Genomic DNA, 9,280 nt, shown 5'->3' with positions numbered 1-9,280 from the left:
TATACAATTTAATATCTCTTCTCCCTTCCCCTACTCCATTCTTTTCCTCCATACTCTGCTGCACTTTCTTTTTGCTTCACTTTTTCCTTTCATTTCCTTTCCTTGCTTCCTTTTCCTTCTTAAAACTTGTAACTTCTAGTACCCTGTATAATTTCTATCTCCTTTGTCAATAATGTAAGCTACAAATGGGCAAAGATTATTATCTGTTTGGTGCAGTTTATCACAAGTGCTCAGAATGGTTGCTGACATATAGAAGTAACAAAAATAGTAACTGTTGAGTAAATGAATGAACCTTAGAAACTTATATTGTATTCCTTTAAGCATGCTGAAAGGGTAGTGTGTTTCCTCTTTTACTTTTATTGAGCTGATTCACACAAATGCCCAGAACAATCTGCCTGATTTTTCATTCAGTATTTATGTCAGTAAGAGTGAAATGTATATTAATGTTATAAAATCAGGCCTTCCAGGAGAGTAAACATACCATAAATACTGGCTGATGGACTTTTCCTGATTTATGTAACATTTAGTATGTTTCTCATGGGGCTTTATTCTCTGTTTATTTGCCACTGTTCTAGATTGTGAGCTTCTCAAAGTCAGGAACTTAATCTTCATTTCCATCTCTCAAGCACATAGTCCAGTGCCTGGCACATAAGACATTTTTAAAACATACTAGATTAATCATAGACTGAAAATACTCAAAATTTAATAATGATCCAGTGTATGCTATGTGTCCTGAACTTTCTTCACGTGGATTCCTTTAATTTTTGCAACAATCCTGAAGAGGAAAGTTTAGGTTTCATTTTTACAGATGAGATAAAACTGTTGTTTGGCCCTGGACTCCATTCTTTCTCAACTATTGCAGTATCCTCACTGTGTAATCTTTAGTGACCATATCATAGAAAGTAAAATATATTCCCTTGTTTAGAGATGACTAGAAGTAATGGTTGCAATGTCAAATGTATTGTTTTTGTTTTGTTTTTGTTTTCAGTTGGAAACAAATCTTTAGCTTTGGATAACATACAGTTAATTTTATTTTGCTCTTTTAATAAGTTAGGAAAATTGACTTTATATTTTGTCCTTTTAATTCTGTAACCATTACAAAATTATTTACTATCTTAATTTATATAAACCACCAGGATTTTTTCCCATCTTATTGTGATATAACTGATATATAACATTGTGTAACTTTAAGGTATACAACATGTCGATTTGATACACACATATATTGCAAAATATTACTAATGTAGTGTTAGCTAACACCTCCATCATGCCACATAATTGCCATTATTATTTTGTGGTGAGAACATTTAAGATGTACTCCCTTAACAATTTTTGACTATATAATACCTTATTATTAACTGTAATTACAATGCTGTACATTAGATCCCCAGAACTTGTTCATCTTCTAAATGGAAGTTTATACTCTTTGACCAACATCTCTCCATTTTCTTCATCCTCCAGGCCCTGGTAACCACCATTCTACTCTCTGTTTCTAAGAATTTGGCTTTTTTAGATTCCACATATAAGTGATATCATACAGTATTTGTCTTTCTCTGTCTGACTTACTTCACTTAACAGAATCCCCCAAGCCATTCATGTTGTCTCAGATGGCTGGATTTCCTTCTTTCTCATGGCTGAATAATATTCAGTTATATATATGATATATGCAACATCTCCTTTATCCATTCATTCACTAATGGACACTTAAGTTGTTTCTGTGTCTTGGCTATTGTGAACAGTGCTGCAATAAACAAGAGAATGCACATATCTCTACAATATTCTGTTTTCATGTCCTTGGATATATACCCAGAAGTGGGATTGCTAGATTATATAATAGTTCTATTTTTAGTTGTTTGAGGAAACTCCATACTGTTTTCTGTTGTGGCTGCACCAATTTACATTCCCATGGATGGTGCATGAGGGTTCCTTTTCTCCACATCCTCACCTATACTTATCTCTTGTCTTTTTGATAATAGCTATTCTAACAGGTGTGAGTGTTATCCCATTGTGGTTTTGACTTACATTTCCCTGACCATCAGTGATGTCAAGCACCTTTTCATGTACCTGTTAGCCATTTGGATGTCTTCCTTGGAAAAATTCCTATTCATGTCCTTTGACATTTTAAAATCAGATTGTTTGATTTTTCGCTATTGAATTGTATGTGTTCTTTATATTATTTTGAATATTAACCCTTTATCCAATATATGGTTTGCAAATACTTTCTCTCATTCTGAAGGTTGCTGTTTCATTTCGTTGATTGTTTCTCTTGCTATGCGGAAGCTTTTTAGTTTGATGTAGTCCCACTTATTAATGTTTGCTTTTGTTGCTTGTGCTTTTAGTGTCATACTGCCTAAAACTTGTTGCCAAGATGACTATCAGAAAGATTTTTCCTATTTTTTTCTAGGAATTTTACAGTTTCAGATCTTTTTAAAAATTTATTTATTTAATTAATTTATTTTTGGCTGCATTGGGTCTGTGGTGCTGCACACAGGCTTTCTCTAGTTGCAGCAAGCAGGGGCTCCTCTTCATTGCGGTGTGTGGGCTTCTCATTGCGGTGGCTTCTCTTGTTGCAGAGCACGGGCTCTATGCATGCTCGCTTCAGTAGTTGTGGCACACAGGCTGAGTAGTTGTGGCTCGCAGGCTCTAGAGCGCAGGCTCAGTAGTTGTGGCTCACGGGCTTAGTTGCTCTGCAGCATGTGGGATCTTCCCGGACCAGGGCTTGAACTTGTGTCTCCTGCATTGGAAGGTGGATTCTTAACCACTGCACCACCAGAGAAGCCCACAGTTTCAGATCTTATGTTTAACTCTTCAGTCCATTTCAAGTTAATTTTTGTGTGTGGTGTAAGATAGGGGTTCAATATCTTCTGCATCTGATCATCCAGTTTTCCCAGCACCATTTATTGAAGAGACTATCCTTTTCTCACGGAGTGTTCTTGGCTTTTTTGTCAAATATTAGTTGGCCTTATATGTGAAAGCTTATTTCTGGGCTCTCAATTCTGTTACAGTGGTCTAGTGTGTATTTTTATGCCAGTGTCATATTGTTTTGACCATTGTAGCTTTGTAGTATAGTTTGAAATCAGGAGATGTAATTCTTCCAGCTTTATTCTTCTTTCTCAGGGTTGTTTTAGCTATTCTGGGTCTTTGGCATATGGTGCTTCCACAGAGGTACTTTTGTTTTTGGATAGATGCCAAATTATTTTTGTTGTGGGGGAAGGGAAATACAAGGGACATCTTATGCTGACATGTTGCTGATGGGGCTTCATTAAACCAGTAGGATTTAATTGAAATTACCCAGTTTAGCTCTCCTAAAGTGTCTTCATGCATGTATTCTAAATCTCAGCTTAGGTATTTGTTTTTGTTAAATGACTAGTATGTCTTTATTACTTTATTTATAGAAAATTCTAACATAAATATGCCAAATTTCTATTAGAAAATGTATGTTTTTCCACTTAATCATACTGAAAAATATTTCCACTGAATATATTTCTGTCCTCAATAGATTCCAGGTTTCCATTGAAAAAAAGAAATTTATAATATTCCATGCTTCAGAAGATATATGTGAACTCTTGTCCTAATTAGACTAACTCAAATGTCACTTCCTTTATAATGCTCTCTCTGATGTTTTCACATACAGCGTCACATTTTCTTCTGTACTTCCACTGCATCCTGCAGCTATCTTTACACTTGTCATAATGTGGACTAGCCAGATATATGTGCACCTGGGTCATCTCTCATGTAAAATTGTTTACTGTTTAAGGACAGACATGTGTATTATTGATCTTCCTCACACCATGAGGGGTTCCTGCTATCAGCATGACTTGTTACTGATGATGGAAACCTTGATCACTTGGATAAGGTTCAGCCAATAAATTGAATCTCTGGTTCCATGTAGTTCATCATTTTTCCATGAGCTTCTGCTTTCTCAGATTCCTGACCTTGGTTAAGTCTTCAGGAAAATTCTGGTCATTACTAAAGACCAGAAAGAGTTATAAATGAAATAAAATATGATTTAATAAATCAACATAATACATTTTACAACTCGAAACATTCTAAGAAGATTTGAGTTGATTTAGGCTATATTTCAGTAAATACCATCTTAGTTTTTATGACAGTGTTTCTAGCAAATCAAGTGTTCTTTACAACAAGTAACAGAAAAAGACTAACAAAAATGTTAGCAAGGGGAAAAAAGGGAATGTATTGGCTAAGTATAGGGTAGTTCACAGACATAGCATAAGAAAGGACACATACTGGGATGTTCCAATATATAGATGGTAAGAATCAATGGAACATTAGTAATTCTGGAAGGGGGTAGCAGAAAACAAAATAAAACAAGCTATAACAATAACAAGAATAAAAGAAAAAAGCCAATGGGATGTGTATTTTTACATTTAGATTTTCAAAGAAAGCATGACATTTTGTCTCAGGAATTTTATGCAAAGTGCTGCATGTGTTGGAATGTTTGGTGTCTTCCACCCCAGTGATTCTCTTACCTTGCATTGCGTAAATTAATCCATGACCTCATAGCTTAGGAAATGAAAATTGATCTAGATTGAATAGAGAGATTAACTTCTCTAATGCATTTTTTGAGTTATAATATAAATTAATACGTTATTTTTACACTTAGTGGTTCCTGGAGAAAAGTGGGCAGATTAAAAGGAGAGAGAGAGAGACAACTTGAAAAGTCCATGGTTTCTAGTATGTGATTTTCAGTTTGTAAGCTACGAACTTTCATAGCCTTTTATGGTACACTGTATAATGGCTCCAAAGGTATCCATGTCCTAATCTCAGGATTCTATAAATGTTACCTTATATGGCAAAAGGGATTGCAGATGTGATTAAATTAAGGATCTTGAGATGGGAAGATTATCCTGAATTTTCTGGATGGACCCTAAATATAATCACAAGAGTTCTTATAAGAGAGAGGCAAAGGGAGATTTGCGTACAGAAGAAGTAGGAGATGTGGGAATAATGCAAGGTAGAGTTCATAGAACCAGGAATGTAGGTGGCCTCCAGAATCTAGAAAAACCTCTGGAGAAAGTGTGGCCCTCCCAGCACCTTGGTGTCAGCCAGGTAAAACTCATATCTGACTTCTGACCTTTAGAACAGTAAAGGTGTAAATTTATGTTGTTTCAAGCCACCAAATTTGTGGTAATTTGTTACAGCAGCCATAGAAAACTAATACACTTTGTTATTAAGTATGAAATGACTAGGGCATTCAGTAGATTAGAATCCTTAATGCCAATAACCTGTATTTTTTTTTTCTATGTGAGTCAATTTTTGATGATTTAAAGGAGGGGAATACATCAAATATTACCAGTGAGCATCTGTTATTTATTCCTTAAGGGCTAATTTGAGACACATGTTGTCAACTTTATAGACAAAGGAAGACTAATTTTCAACTTTATCAATGGCTATCAGGTAAACTGAAGGCATAGGTTGGGTTATTCATATTCGACTTTCTTATTGTCAAGAAGTAAATCTGGGGCATATGTGGTTTGCAGTGGCAAATAGACATGGTAATGATAAGTCATAGTCACACTTCTAAACAAAAAAGATTGCTTGAAAAATGATGATGGGATAGTTGCTGTGCTGGATACATATCATTTGTTCCTCTACTCTTCTAAACCATGCTTTGAGACCTGGGAGGTTCTTTGTTGGCACTGTATCAAGAGGCACACTTGGCCTGTGTCTTCTGGCGGGGATGGCCAAAGATGGGCACCAGCAGGGATTGGAGAGTTGGAAGAAAATGAAGTTAGGGTGTTTATTTCTCACATATCTCCCTGTCAGATTGCCATGGTAGAATATGAAGGCCATGGCTCTTGCCAAGAGGCCCCTACTCCCTCTTGATTGCAGGAATCACTTCCTTCTCTTGCTTCCTACTGCCACTAGCCCTGCGGTGGTGACCATTGCTTTATTGGTTTTCCTTAACCCTAACATGCCTTTGTGAATAGTCATTTTTTGTTTTAATCTCTTCAATTAAATTCTCTTATGCCATCTATTATTCTGTCAAGAACACAGGCATACCTCAGGGATATTGTGACTTTGGTTCCAGACCACCATAATAAAGTGAACATTGCAGTAAGGAAGTCACATGAATTGTTTGGCTTCCCAGTGCACTTAAAAGTTATGTTTGCACTACATTGCATTCTACTAAGTGTACAATAGCATTATGTCTAAAAAATGTACATAATTAAAAGCAACTTTATTGCTGAAGAATGCTAACCATCATCTGAGCCTTCAGTGAGTCAAAATGTTTTTGCTGGTTTAGGTCTTGCCTCAGTATTAATGGCTGCTGACTGGTCAGGGTGGTTGTTGCTGAAGGCTGGGGTGCCTGTGGCAATTTTTAAAAATAGAGACAAGTTTGCCACAGTGGTTGACTCTTCCTTTCACAGCTGACTTCTCTGTAGTAGGCAATGCTGTGTGATAGCTTTTTACTCACAGTAGAACTTCTTTCAAAATGGGAGTCAGTCCTTTCAAACCTTGTTGCTGCTTTATCAATTAAGTTTATGTGATACTCTAAATCCTTTGTTGTCATTGCAACAGTCTTCGTAACATCTTTACCAGGAGTAAATTCCATCTCAAGCAACCACTTTCTTTGCTCATCCATAAGAAACAACTCCTCGTCCACTAAAGTTTTATCATGAGACTGAAGCAATACAGTCACATCTTCAAGCTCCACTTTTATTTCTAGTTCTCTGGCTATTTTCACCACACCAGCAGTTATTTTCTCCACTGAAGTGTTGAATCCCTCCGAGTCATCATGTGGCGTGAAATCAACTTCTTCCAAACTCTTGGTTATGTTGATATTTTGGCCTCTTCCCATGAATCAGGAATGTTCTTAATGGTATCTAGAATAGTGAATCCTTTCCAGGTTTTCAATTTACTTTGCTCAGATCCATCAAAGGAATCACTATCTATGGAAGCTGTAGCCTTACAAAATGTATTTCTTAAATAATACGACTTGAAAGTCTAAATTACTCCTTAAGCCATAGGCTGCAGAATGGATTTTGTGTTAGCAGGCATGAAAACAACATTAATCTCATTGTATTTCTCCATCAGAGCTCCTGGGTCACCAGATACATTGTCAAAGAGCAGTAATATTTTGAAAATAATCTTTTTTTCTGAGCAGTAATTCTCAAAAGTGGACTTAAAATATTCAGTAAACCATGTTGTAAGCAGATGTGCTGTCATCCAGGCTTTATTGTTCCATATCTGGAGCACAGACAGTAAATTTAGCATAATTTTTAAGGGCCCTAGAATTTTTTAAATGGTGAATGAGCATTGGCTTAAAGTCACCAGCTGTATTAGCCCATAACAAGAGAGTGAGCCTGTCCTTTGAAGCTCTGAAGCCAGGCATTGACTTCTCTTCTCTAACTATGAAAGTCTTAGATGTCCTCTTCTTCCAATAGAAGGCTGTTTCGTCCACTTTGAAAATCTGTTGTTTAGTGTAGCCACCTTCATTAATAATCTTAGCTAGATCTTCGGGATAACTTTCTGCTTCATCTTGTAATTTGATGTTGTGATTATAACTTCTTTCCTTAAACCTCATGAACCAACCTTTGCTAGCTTCAGACTTCTCTTCAGCAGCTTTCTCACCTCTCTCAGCCTTCATAGAATTGAAGAGAGTTAGGACCTTGCTCTGGATTAGGCTTTGGTTTAAGGGACTATTGTGACTGGTTTGATCTATTCAGACCACTAAAACTTTCATCATATCAGAAATCAGGCTGTTTCACTTTCATGTCATTTGTATATTCACTGAAAAACAAAACCTTTTAATTTCCTTCAAGAACTTTTCTTCTGCATTTGCGACTTGGCTGGTTGGCACAAGAGGCCTAGCTTTTGGCCTGTCCTCGCTATCAACATGCCTTCCTCACTAAGCTTACTTATTTTTAGCTTTTGTTTAAAGTGAGAAACGTGATTCTTCCTTTCACTTGAACACTTAGAAGCCATTGTAGAGTTATTAACTGGCTTCATCTCAATACTGTTCTGTCCCAGGGAATAAGGAGGCCCGAGGAGAGGGAGAGAGACAGGGAACCATCGATTGATGGAGCAGTCAGAATACACACAACATTTATCGATTTAATTCATCATCCTATATGGGCGTGTTTCTTGGTGCTCCTAAAAAATTACAATAATAACATCAAAGATCTCTCATCACAGATCACCTTAACAAATATAATAATAAGGAGACAATTTGAAATATTGCAAGAATTACCAAAATGTGACAGAGTGGCACAAAATGCTGTTGGAAAAATGGTGTCAATAGACTTGTTCAACACAGGGTTGCCACAAACATTCAATTTTTGTAAAAAATGCAATATTTGTGAAGCTCAACACAGCAAAGCATAATAAAATGGGGTATGCTGTATTTAGTATAATATAGGCACTAGTGAAGCAATTCACATAAATCAGATTATTTTATTCTCACAATGATCCTGTGAGTTAGGCACTATTATGACCACATTTAAAATAGGAGGATTCTGAAAAACATAGAGTTTAAATAACTTGATGGTCACATAGATAAGAAATGTGTAAACCAAAATTGAATCTAGGAAATTTGACTCCATAGTTGAACTTAGATGTGGTAGTAAATTAATTAATATGCTTTAAAAGATAATCTCATATATTTGGTATCTATATAAATCCCATAAACAAGACTAAGTACAGAAAAAAAAACAGAATAAGTAGAAACAAGACAGGAGATTTAGTTCGTAGGTAATAAAACTAAACACATAAGACACAGAGATATGGATTTAGAAATAGTCTGAACATGCTCTGCATATCTGAATGCTTCAGGATGTTATTCAGTATCTTAATTTTTTTGAAGAATGGAACTGAGAAGGACAGCCTTTGTTACAGTACACAAAGAAAACCTTTTATTAATATAAGTGTATCATAAAATTAATTGAAATAATGTATTTGCTGTCTGATTATTTTTTCAGTGATCAAAAACAGATGAATTAAAGGTGAAAAAAACTACTTAAGTCCCTAAATATTTGTAAATGTAAAATCAGTAAATGCATTTAACTTATTATCTCCCCAAATTCACACTCCCTGTTTATATATACATATACATTTATTTATTTTATTTTATTTTTAATTTTTTTGGCCATGGCATGTGGCTTGCGGGATCTTAGTTCCCCAACCGGGGATTGAACCTGTGCCCCCTGCAGTGGAAGCGCAGAGTCGTAACCACTAGACTGCCAAGGAATTCCCACTCTTTTTTAATTGACATTTTAATTTTTAAAAAAACATCATGACTTTAAAACAAAAAGATGAA

General features: G+C 35.7%; 1 pseudogene; it reads right to left on the bottom strand.

The window, feature by feature from the left end:
• Positions 1-6,218: 6,218 nt before the first annotated feature.
• On the bottom strand, positions 6,219-7,950 carry LOC116756368 (annotated as a pseudogene).
• Between the last annotated feature and the right edge of the window lie 1,330 nt (positions 7,951-9,280).

The sequence above is a fragment of the Phocoena sinus genome, chromosome 7 (genome assembly GCF_008692025.1).
Source record: "Phocoena sinus isolate mPhoSin1 chromosome 7, mPhoSin1.pri, whole genome shotgun sequence".
Taxonomy (NCBI): Eukaryota; Metazoa; Chordata; class Mammalia; order Artiodactyla; family Phocoenidae; genus Phocoena; species Phocoena sinus.
The sequence above is the reverse complement of the archived record's forward strand: the minus strand, read 5'-3'. Positions and strand labels throughout refer to the sequence as shown.